This window comes from Nelusetta ayraudi, unplaced genomic scaffold, assembly GCF_046127955.1.
Source record: "Nelusetta ayraudi isolate G7.1 ecotype Tasmania unplaced genomic scaffold, CSIRO-AGI_Nayr_v1 ptg000033l, whole genome shotgun sequence".
Taxonomy (NCBI): domain Eukaryota; kingdom Metazoa; phylum Chordata; class Actinopteri; order Tetraodontiformes; family Monacanthidae; genus Nelusetta; species Nelusetta ayraudi.
In genome coordinates this window covers 6,123,623-6,135,367 of record NW_027466083.1, presented here as the reverse complement: position 1 = coordinate 6,135,367, position 11,745 = coordinate 6,123,623, and the positions used below count along the sequence as shown (strand labels likewise).

The following is an 11,745-nucleotide window of genomic DNA, read 5'->3' as shown; positions in this document are numbered from 1 at the left end:
CTCCCATTGTGTCTATTAAGTAACCTGACGAGCTTATTTGGCTAATGGCTGTGTTAGCTCCCCGGAAGTACCCTTCTAAACGTCTCCATCACCACAAATTGTCGACCGTCGTTTTAACCACAGGCATCTTCTGCTTATGTTAGCAGACGTGGAGGAAGTGATACAACACACTGCATTTTTTTGTTGTTGTTGTTTTGTTTTTTTTAAGTACTCAAGATGCACTTCCTCTTTGTGTTTTTGAAGGCGTTAAGAAGAAGTTGTTGGTTTTTCACCCACACGCATGTGACAAGCGGTCTTCGGCGTCAAGCGCGAGCCTAGGCTACACACTGAGCATGCGCACACCGTCATTGGCCTGCCGTAATCCCTCTTTGTCACAAATAACAAGAGGATGCAATATGCCGTAATTAAGAACCTGTATCCAACTAATTACAGCGTGACGGATTAGGGTCGGCCTACATGAAACAACAGAAATGATAAGATATTTAAAAAACAAACAAACAAAAAAAAACATTGGCTGACAGATTTGTTACAAAGCCATCGATGTTAAACGGTCTGGGTTTGAAAATTAAAAATCAGGCCCGATAATGTATTACAATAACATACGATTCCTGACTTTAAATTCACAAATGAAGCCGTATACAAGCACAATAACAGCACATGACTGGAAAATGGTATGCGTTTTAAATCGCCATAGATCATAAATATCCCGATGGCTAGGTGAGTGTGAAGCCTTCAGAACCCAAGTGAACCCATCAAAAAACAAAAACACAATTAATCACTTTCCAATGACGTCATTGTGGTCCCGCAAGCTTCCCTGTAGAATCAACTGGGGAGCAACCAGTCGTATGGCAAGCCTTTCTAAAGAAACACTAGGGAATTTGGACTCATTACTACCCCCAGCTGGTAGATAAGTGCAATTATCTGTTACCACTCGTAAAAGCGAAACTCAACAGGCCTATTTGTTGAAGGAGACGTCAAATCCTCGAGCGTCTTTTGGAAACACGTTCACCGACAAGGTAAAGTAGTTTGTTATACTGTATTTACAAAATATAATTATATTATTATGTGTGACAGGAAACTACAATGGTAGTGTTGACAGCAGTATTTTTGCTAGCATGGTTGAACATTGTTTGCAAAGGGTGTAACGTGTATATAATAATAATAATAATAATAATAATAATAATAATAATAATAATAATAATAATAATAATAATGGTTTTTAGGAAAACCAATGCATGAGTCCCGTGAGGCTCGACACACAAAGTCCAAGATTCAGCTAGACTGGACTTTATCTGAATTTAACAATTTTGTTTGCCAAAGCTACCCTCACTTTAGTTTGAATTTGGTAGGCTTTTACTTGGCAAGCACAGGCAAAGGACGGAAGATCAAACGATTACATGTTAGTTCTGTAAGAGAGCTAAAAGCAGCCGTCGGAAAAAGCAGAATTTACAGTGTTCCAGTGATGTATCGTCTGAAGAATCATGCTGTGGTTTCCAATACAGACTTTTACTTCTCAGGCTGTTGAACAAACCACACTATTCCTAGCAGAATTTAGACAGCCCCCAAACAACCGGGGTACCTAGTTTACCACTTCAACACCAACCCAGGTCCCGTAGATAGACCGTTACTGCCCTCTGCAGGCGTCGCTGGGTGAATTACCAGTTGTCACTATTAAAGTCAATCTATCACAGTTGTATTGCAGGTATGTGAGTATATACTGTACACGGGAATTTATATCATCCTACTGTGTTTCCATCTCTGTGATGTCCATATCTATTAGTTAAGTTACCCTCTCTACTCTCAGGTAACATCACCACTGTCTGCCATTTCCCATGACTCATGTTCACCGGCCTCCACAACTGTAGATGAGACCTCACAAGTGGCTCAGGAAAATGTGGTTTCGGACCAGGTAAAGCATATTAGAATTATTGCACATCTAGGTATTGTATGTAACTCAGGCAGACTTTTACGTTCATTGTCGGTCGTGCAGGCTTCCATCTAGTGGACGAAACAAGGAACCGCAGGCACAAATAAAAAAAAAAATGGGTTTGCTCCACACAGAAAATACTTCAAATGTGATGCTTTCCCTCAACTATTGCTCATGCCTCAATTATTGCCTTATTCTGTTCTTATATCTTGATATATCTCATATCTATTCTGTGTTTATCTTGACCAGGTTTCACCTTTTGTTGTCTGGGTGTTTTCTTACTTTTGTTTGTTAGCTATATTGCCTTGATTTTCAAATTTTTGGTTTGGATTTTTCTATGATCCTTTTCGGAATTTCTGGCATTCTGCTTCACTTTTTCTTTTTCTTTTTTTTTTTAATTCTCTGAAACACTTTTGAAATGTGCAATAAATACTAATGATAATCCTAATATTTTTTAAGATATTACATTTTTAGAAATATTACATCAGATCAATAGTTTTTGTATTTAAATTTAGCTTAATATACATGGGTGGCAAAAATGATAGTTGGGCGTATCATTCATGGAAGAGTTGGTCCACACTTCTTCTCTGAAAGGCTTCTCCAGCAAATCTGTGAGATACCAACACCTCTATCTATTGACATCTAATTAATATAGGAAGGTTATCCTTATCGGCTAACTCTAGATTCTCGGCTTGTGCATGTTTGAATTATTCTTATGTGCAAATCACTCACTTTTTACTGTATTTCTTTTTTCTCTTCTATTTTCTGTCTTTCTTTTTGCCACTTACTTTCTGTCTTTGTCTTTTATTATCCATTTCTTTGTCTGTCTTTATCTTGAGTTCCAGGAAGCAGCAACAGTCCAAGAAGCAAACAATGTGTTTACAGAAACAGCAGATAGTCTCAGCGCTATAGGTGCCTTGAGACACGTGTCCAGCCTGGAGCAGAAGGGTTCCCTTGTCCAGTCAGCTGGAGATTGTTGTGGAAAAGAGCAAAGATACCAATGCAGAAATACCGAGCAAATAAGCAATTTAATGAACAAGAATAAATGATCGGATATCCGAGGCACAACACAGTACAAACAACAGAACAGATGCAACAAGTCCAAGAGCTCAAGTGAATGCGAGTGCAAGTGCAAAGAGACAAGGAAGATGAAGGTCTCTTATACCTTAGACCAGGAGGGGAAAAGATAAGGAAAGGGGAGGAGAGGAGAGGAGGAGAGGAAAACAAAGCACAGAGAATCAGCACATGCTGACAGGTTTACAGCCTCCTCTGGTGGACCACGAGAGGAGGTTTCTGAGAGGTCAGCCCTCAGGATGAACGTCAACTTCAACTGCGCAGCATCATGAGACCATGCTGGCCCGTTACAGTGCTTGTGGCACTGAACACGTAGCAAACATAACGATGATCATACAAAGGTTTCGTACAGAGAGATTTAGACAGGAACGTATCAACGTGACTGAAAGCGGAAACTCCTGGTTATCAGGCGCTTCACTCAAGGTGAACAGGAGGTAGTGATTTCATCATTATATTAATAAGCTCAACAGACTATATGCACTAGCAATGAGTATATGGATAACATAATCTAAACAGAATAGGAGAATAATACAAGAATACTTATTTTCCATTACACCCCCCCGCCCCCCTTTTGATCATTCTTGATCACAGGAAACAAAAGTGAAAACATCCACACAAACATCACTTCATATCCACCATTGGCTTCGGATGAAAATATCATAACTTGGATTGTTACACCTCCCGTGATCGCAAAGGCAGGAACTTGTAAGGCACATATCATTACAAAATTACAGTTGCACTAAAGAAGTGTTACTACTATAAGCTATTGCTATACTGATGCTAAGAATACTAATAAAACCCAAAATCAGACTGTAGTACATTTTACAGGTTAGTCAGCATCATACTAAATACGGAGTCATTATCACCAAGATTGTCAGCCTCAACGATGAGATCCGGGAGTTCAGGATACACCGCAAACACATCTTCGTAGGCGTTGAACTCACAGCCAGGACAAGGCCAAACGTTTCTGGGAACCCGCTTTTTTGTAAATGGAAGATTGGCAAGTGCCCTGGACCAGTAAGTAACAGCCTCACCTGTTAGTTGTCCAGGGCAATTCACTCCTTTTATCAGTTTATTTATTTTTTTTGTTTGGTTTGTTGACGGGTTAAGAACTCTTGGATTAAAGGAGGAACTGAGAAAGAATCTGACTCTGTTTTACAACATGTTTGTCAGTCTGGAGAGGCCATTACAAGCAAAGGACCTGGGTACTCTATTTGTCGTGGACTTCTGTGCAGGGCAGCAACAGGAGAGCCAAAGAAAACACAACAATATGGAGCATTTTCCAGATAGAAAACAAAATCCAGCACGTTGTATATTATGATGAAAATCAACCGGATCCACCGTGTTTTCCTGTCATTGACCTCCTGCCTTAACGTTTCTACCTGCTGCACTTGACGCGGTTGCTACACGTGAAAATAGAACGGCCGCGTTTTTTTGTTTTGTTTGTTTATTTGTTTGTTTGTTTGTTTGTTTGTTTTTACCAGAGAGCGCGGTTTCACGCTTCTGGGACGCTTCTGAAATGCGCCCGCGCCGCACCTGGTGTGAACTTGCACACTGACTTTAATGTCCGCGGTTTGCTGCGGAGCCGCGGCCATACCGCGAACGCGCCGCATACGCTTTTGGTGCAAATTGTGGAGTTCTCAGCTCAGCAAGACCGCTTTCGAGTTCATTGTTTGTTGCCGGGGATATGAAATGTCCGTTTCTCTCTAGATTTGTTTTACAGTTGTCAAATTCCCTGACTGAGGGCCTGTTCTATTCCGCGACAATTTCTTGTTTTGTTTTTTTTTTCGAGCACAGCTGCGGCCATGATTTCTGCTTCTTTCCTAAATCAAAGATCCTTCTTCCTTTTCTTTTGGCGGGAAGGGAAGATTACGGATTTCTCAATACCTATATAGAGCAACGTCATGAAAAACAATTCGGTCAAGCAATATTTACGTTTCAGAACTTTAATTCTGCCAAGTCAATACTGAATTACAGATATCGGCAAGTGTCATTTACGATGTGTGACGCGTTTAAATAGCAATTTCAGTGTTGTCATTGCAGATATCTGTAATTCAGTTTTCTCGAGTCAAAACTGAATGAACTAAATGTTAAAAAGGCCACCCATTGGTTTTGAGCATCCTATGGAGTTGCAGAAACTAGTCATTAAAAAGTTTTCTTTCTTCAATTTCTTCTTTTTTTAGTCTGGATAAAATTTATGATCTAATTCTCTCTCAGAGTTTTTTTTTTTTATCTCTTCTAAACTGTATGTAAAGTTGTTATATATATTTAATTTCCAATATCAGTCATTTTTTTGAGTTAGTGTGGAGACATTTTTTTTCTCAATTGTATTCTGTTTGTTTTTTCTATTTTGCAGCGTTTTGCAGAAATGCATCAATGTGGTTGAGAAAGGCGAAGGTTGCCAAAACCCAAGTCACTTCCTTTGCAACATGCAGCACCGAAAAAAGTTTCCTCATGTTTAGTTCAGTTTAGTTTTGTTTCTCATTATTTGGTAGCCAAGTTATTTGTCATGCAGGTAATGATCAAATATATACATTCAACACTTAGTTCTTCACAAATCAAAGACTGCAACTGTAGGAAGAAAAAAATCCATCTTCTGGCACACAAGTGGCAAACACTAAATTATTTTTCCTGAAAAATGTTTGTTTTAAACTTCGACGTCTGACAATGTCTTGAACATATTTGACCAGTAGGGGTCAGTGTTGACAAAAACTGTAAAAACAAAGAACAGACTATTTAGGGGAAATGAACACAGCGGGGTTTTCTAGACTAACGTCACCCCAGTTTCTCCAGAGGGAGAACAAAATTAAAATTCCAAAAAAGGAAAACAAGTATTAAAAATTTTTTCTAACAAAAACACAAAACATCCCCTTTTCAGATTCTCAGAATTTCTGACTCACTCAACAATATTTGGTGCAACTTTTTTCTTTCTTGCAAAATACCCACAAAAAAGTTAAATCCATTAAAATTGTGATTAAAAAATTAAAATCTATAGAAATAAATTGTTTACTAGAGCTAAATGAAAGGGATGTGATCATTAAGAAATAAGAATGATTTCAAGCAAATTTGATATTCCGTCAAACTTCCTCATTCCTATGCGGCACGTAATCGACTGCAATATCTATAATTTTGAATGCATTTATTTGATTGATTACTAAGTGGTATAAAGCCATGTGAACTAAAACTCAAGTGCAAGCAAAATATTCTGCCCCACATAGCTTTTATAAAGAGCCTGCTCCTCTTTGGTCCCATGCTGCGAAAGTGGATTAACCTGTATCATTTTGTTTTCACGATAAACTTGGTGAGAAAAGTGACAGCCAAACACCTGTTTTATTATTATTATATTATTTTTTTCAAGCCTGCCAGGAGGAGTATTTTTTTTATTTTTTATTTATTTCTTTTTTGACTAAACGTGTATTTTTCCCTGAAAGCAGAGCAGACTGAATATTAAGTATGGATTAGTGGGCCTCTCCAGTCACCACTGACTGAATTAACTTGCACCTGTGATGAGCTGCCGCAGACATATGAATCCGCTCCCACGAACTTCTAGAGGCACTTTTGCAATCTTTTTAAACACTTCTGGCTTGTTTTATCAACTTACTTCACTTTTCAAAAGCATGCTATTGAGATTATAACATATACCAGCAATATTTTTATACACAGCAAGGTTAAAAATATTTAAAAGATACTAAAACCTTTTTATTTATTTAGAGAGCTCACTCAAAGAAATTATGATATTAAGATCATGGGAAGAAAATAGGACCACAAACATTTTACATATTTACAACAAATAAGAAAATATAAATATCAGATAGTAAATGCGGTCAAGCACAGATAGTTTATGATAAACTATTTAAATTAATTTAAATAGTTTCCATCACAGTTTTTTTCCCTTGGATTTCTGCATCTCCAGCCACATTTATCGACACAATAAGCAGCTAAACAAGACATTTGTCATCCTGTCGGCCACCTTCACAGGCAGCCCCAAAAAAGAAAATCATTTATAGATCATCTTCCAGTCATATCTGGATGCTCTGCTTTCATCCCCCTCCTTCCTCCCTCCTGAACTTCAAAGGCCGACGCTGCGCCCCCTTCAAACAGCTGCCACTGAGCGCCAATCAAGTCCCCGCTCCCGAGGATGACAATCAAAGTGGAGAAAATGTTAATATGGTTGAGCCAGTGTGTACAAAGTAAATAAGATAAAATGTAAACAGATACCAAGATTTGGAACATATGGATGAATATGGCAGTGTGACACTGCTCTTCCTTTTTTCCCCCTCAAAATTCCGTTCACGCAGAGTCGGCATTACCCTTTAGCTCTTTAATGTCAGAGTTCAGCGTTGGACACACGGGATGTACATGTGTTTCACACTTTAACATTCTTTAACCTTTCATTCAATCATACAGTGTATTTATTGTCTTTTTTTTTTTTTAAGTTCCCACTGCCTTAAATTGGGAGGCATCTCTGCAATAATGCAGTGATTAATAAAAAGTAAATCAAATTGCAAAAGGTCAGAATGTCATGTGATACAAATTCATCAAACAACTCCTAATGGGAGAAATCATTGCCGCACAAAAAAGATGAACAAAATCTAAACATTGTCTGTGTCCCAATGTTCTAAACTTTTGTTAGTGTGTGTGTGTGTGTGTGTGTGTGTGTGTGTGTGTGTGTGTGTGTGTGTGTGTGTGTTTTGAATGCATCAAACATTCCGTGTGTGGATTACTGCTGATTATGATCTGCGGATGGCTCAGCATAAATAACCGACCGCAACTTGTCCTGGAAACAAAAACAAAAACAAAAAAAAAAGAAATTCCCAGTGATGTGACGCCTGGAAACAAAAACAACATGAACATGCCCCTTCAAACACTGAAGAGTTTTGTCCTTTTTTGTTTTGTTTTTTTAAACTTTCCACTTGACATCATTGAGCACTGTAAAGCACTGTGTTCTTCGAGGGGAACCTTCACCAGTCCGAGATTCCCTGCCTTGCAGGTCCTGAACTCTTTCAAAAAGTTCAAGCAAATGTCAAACGCAGGTGTTTACCCGTCCTGCCGTCAGAGTGTGGATCAGGCCAGGAGAAAAAAAAAGAAGTTGAAAAATGAAAAACAGACATGTCACTTGGCTAATCGCGGCACTGAATATTGACGTATTTGTTTGTGCTCTTCGTCGTTGCCTCGTTTTGATCAACGCGGCTGTTTATAAGTGGTTTACATGGTAGGAAAAGTGAGAGAGCCGTCCTTCCTGTCTGAACTTTGGTAAATAGATTGCAGGTTTGAGAAAATGTCAAGGCTCCACTGTGGTCATGGCTGCTGCTGTTGCTGCTGCGGCGGATCAGTGAGTCACCGTGTGCACGTGTGTGTGTGTCTGTGGATGAGACTGCAGAGGCTGCAGAGTGTGTGCGTATGTGTATGTGAGTGTGTGTAGAGCGATCTTTATCTCCCTGTGTGTGTGTGTGTGTGTGTGTGTGTGTGAGTGTGTGTGTGTGTGTCGTCCAAGGAAATGCAGGATGAGATGGTTAACAGTCACTTTCTTGGTACCTGCCTGGCAGACAGAGATGTGCTGATACCTGCTACCATCACGCAGCTCCCGCAGACACCTGTTGCACTCCGCAAGCCGGCCGGCCCACCTCACCTCCTGTACAGTATTGTGATGCCGAGTTACCCAACTTTTGAACTCAGTGAGCTCACTGTGATTTAATTTTAATTTACTTTGACTTTGGCAGACGATAGACATTAATCTTGTGCAGCAGGAAGAGATGCATCATGGTCAGGATGTAGCAGGCTGTGCTCCCTGGGGATAACAACTTAATTCTTGTCTCCGGAAACTATATATATTTTGAGTAAAGCAGATATAAGATATTAAATTGAACATTTGCAGAATTAATGCATAACTCAAAACGACACTATGTAGTTTTTCCTACTACTAAATTAATCTTTTTTTTTTTTTTTTGCATTTCATTGACTTGCTACTGAAAGAATAGCCCTCCTGACATCGTCACAGCGCCCCCAGCAGGCCTGAAATGGGATATGAATTTCTTTCTTTTCCCCAAAATCCCCTATCCTTTTCCTGGAAGCATCCTCCGGCAGCACCGCTGATGTTTTCTTTGGCAGCTGTGTTGTTTTAAAGTTCAGTGTGTTCTCACATAAGGGTGCTGGGCAGGCAACCAAGTCTATACAGTCCCACCACCGGGCCATCCGGTGGCGCTGTGTCAATGGCAGGGATAACATTTTTCCCGTTAAAAGTCAGCAAATCGTTGAAATGATAAATGAAACTAGACTTTTAAGATTGTCAACTCCGCAGTGTTGCTTTAAGTTCTGTGTTTGTGTTTCCATCCATCTGCTGAAGTTCGTAGTGTCTTTCGCCCTACACTGCGGTAAAAGGCAATTAATGAGGTGATAAAGTACTTAGAAGCCAATGCTAATGCAAACTGACAAACTGAAAAAAAAAAAAAAATACATTTTTGATGTTCAGAAGTTGCTGAGAAGCCCAAGACGTAACACACAACATCCCTACAAATCCCTGGAAGCACTTAGATCTGAAATTAAGCTGTTACAATATTTATTATATAATTTACCAATAAAAATCTTGATTTGGGGCAATGAAACAAATCAGCTAAATAACTTAAGGGCTCAGTTATCATAAAACAACAATGTAGACCTGTGTCGGATGCCACAACGTGGAGGCACCTGTTTCTGTTTTGGGGTTTTCTCCCGTTAAAAAAAAACAAGGTTTTTGGAATTACCCTCTCACCAAAACTGCCGCAGCGCCTCGCTTGCACGCGACATCGTCGTGTGCAGTGAATACACACCAGCCTGTAATCAACAAATTCTCCATATTCTGGCCCCCCGGGTGCCTCGCCGACATCAAAGCAAGTAAAGGATGCCGTGATATCTCGGCATGCATGAGCATTTTACTGTAAAAGAAGGAGAAGAAGAAAAAAACAGCCCGACTCGCAGCCCCAAGGTGCAAGCGGAGAGCAGCAAATTTAATTTCATGAGCGCCACATTTGCTACCCGACAGATAGAGATGTCGTTCGGCTGCTTTGTAGGTTGTTTATTTTTTTTCTGTAGTCTGCACCTGGTTTACAGATCGCACCATAAATCAGGATCAGATATGAAAAAAAATCCTGAATCCAAGTTTGCTTTCTTTCTTTGTGTCTGTTTTTTTCAGGAAAAGTCACTGCTGGGCTGCACTGAGATGAGGAAATTAATCTTGCTGCTCTGTACATATAAACACACATACACACACACAGATTCTTTGACAAAAAGCACGCATGGAATCAAACCAAGCAAAAAGAAATTCCAAAGTTTCCATGATGAACCCAGTTCATGACTTTTTAAAAAAACTTTTTAAAATTTTACCAAACGTTATATTTTCCTGTGATGCCTTTTTTTTTTAACAGCACAGCAGCCCTTCACTCAGGCACTGTTACATTTTCTCTGTGTTGATGATGGATTTCTCTGTTCTTTGTCCACTTTGACTCCATTTACTTGCACCCATTCCACACATAAACAAGTAACTTGATGCACAGGACCTATTTTAAACTGAACCTCGGGCCGTCAGACAGTCTCAGAAGAAAAAATACAAAAAATAAAAAAAATCATTCACATAGTCTTCGTCTACTAAGCGATCACTACAAATTCTTAAAGAACTGTTGACTTGTGGAATCTGGCTCCTTATTGCAGCTCGCCAACGTCGGAGAACAGGTGGTCTTGTCATTGGCAAATAATGGAAGTTAACGGGTGTCATCATGTCTTTTACGTTTTAAAATGGGTTTGAACGTCAATGAATCACGCAAAACATACCTCCATTTTTCGTTTTTTGTCTTAGCTCCTATTTGCCGCCGTTTTAATCAATCTTTAGTTATTTCCATTTAAGATTACTGGGTTGACAAGTTCAGCCAACAATGCCGTGATGTTACAACCGCTCACACAAAGGCAATGGGCGCTGCATGTTGGTTTAACAGCTAAACTTAAACAGGCATATTTTGAAATACCTTTTGCCATCAGTGTTAAAACATGTAATCTTTTTAGGGAGGGAGACCTTTTTAAAATTATGATAACTATGTTTTGTGTTTCATGTCCACTTCAAAGGAAGGTCAGAGAGAGATGCATCCAGTCAAAACTTCCTGGTCCAGCATCTCAGGTTTCAGGCTACCATGATGACTTTATGTGTTTTGTGATGCCTGAGCGGAATTCTCACACAGATTTTCCATTGCCATTAACAGAATACTGACATACCTTATTAGTTTTGAAAGGTTATTAAGCTCAATTTGTGTTGTTCCTGTTTTCTACGTTTAAATAATTAACCAATGGAAAAGAAGAATTGAAATGATTTTAAGTCAAACTTTGCAAGCATTTTGGCTCACCACTAAAACCTTGTCTCTATATTGTGTGTGAGTTTTTTTTTTTGTCTGTTTTTGTTTTCATGTTTTTTGTTTGTTTAAAAAAAAGGCATCTAATAATCTCATTATTTCACAACTCTGGAGCGCAACATGTGTTCCATACACGCAGCGCAGCGAGCTGAAGGGGAGGAACCGTTTGTGGTTCCGCCGCGTTCGAAAGCCAATTTTCCACAGCGGTGGCTGATCAGCGCTGAGATACACTGTTGGGTGGTTGTGTAATGTCTCCATGCCCCTGGTGCGCACCGTTCACGCCGCATCTCTCCTGTACCGGCTGCAGATGCAGAGAGACCTTTCAGAAGGGCTGTGAGGAAATCAGACAGCGGCGTTTGTCAGGGCGGGAAC

At 39.6% G+C, this 11,745-nt stretch overlaps 1 long non-coding RNA gene across 1 annotated transcript; it reads left to right on the top strand.

Moving 5' to 3' along the window:
- The first annotated feature begins 2 nt into the window (after window positions 1–2).
- Window positions 3–11,264, top strand: LOC142891964 (uncharacterized). The gene is made up of 3 exons (XR_012927349.1): window positions 3–1,016; window positions 1,805–1,909; window positions 2,773–11,264. It is a non-coding gene; the product is annotated as an uncharacterized LOC142891964 (long non-coding RNA).
- Window positions 11,265–11,745: the final 481 nt, after the last annotated feature.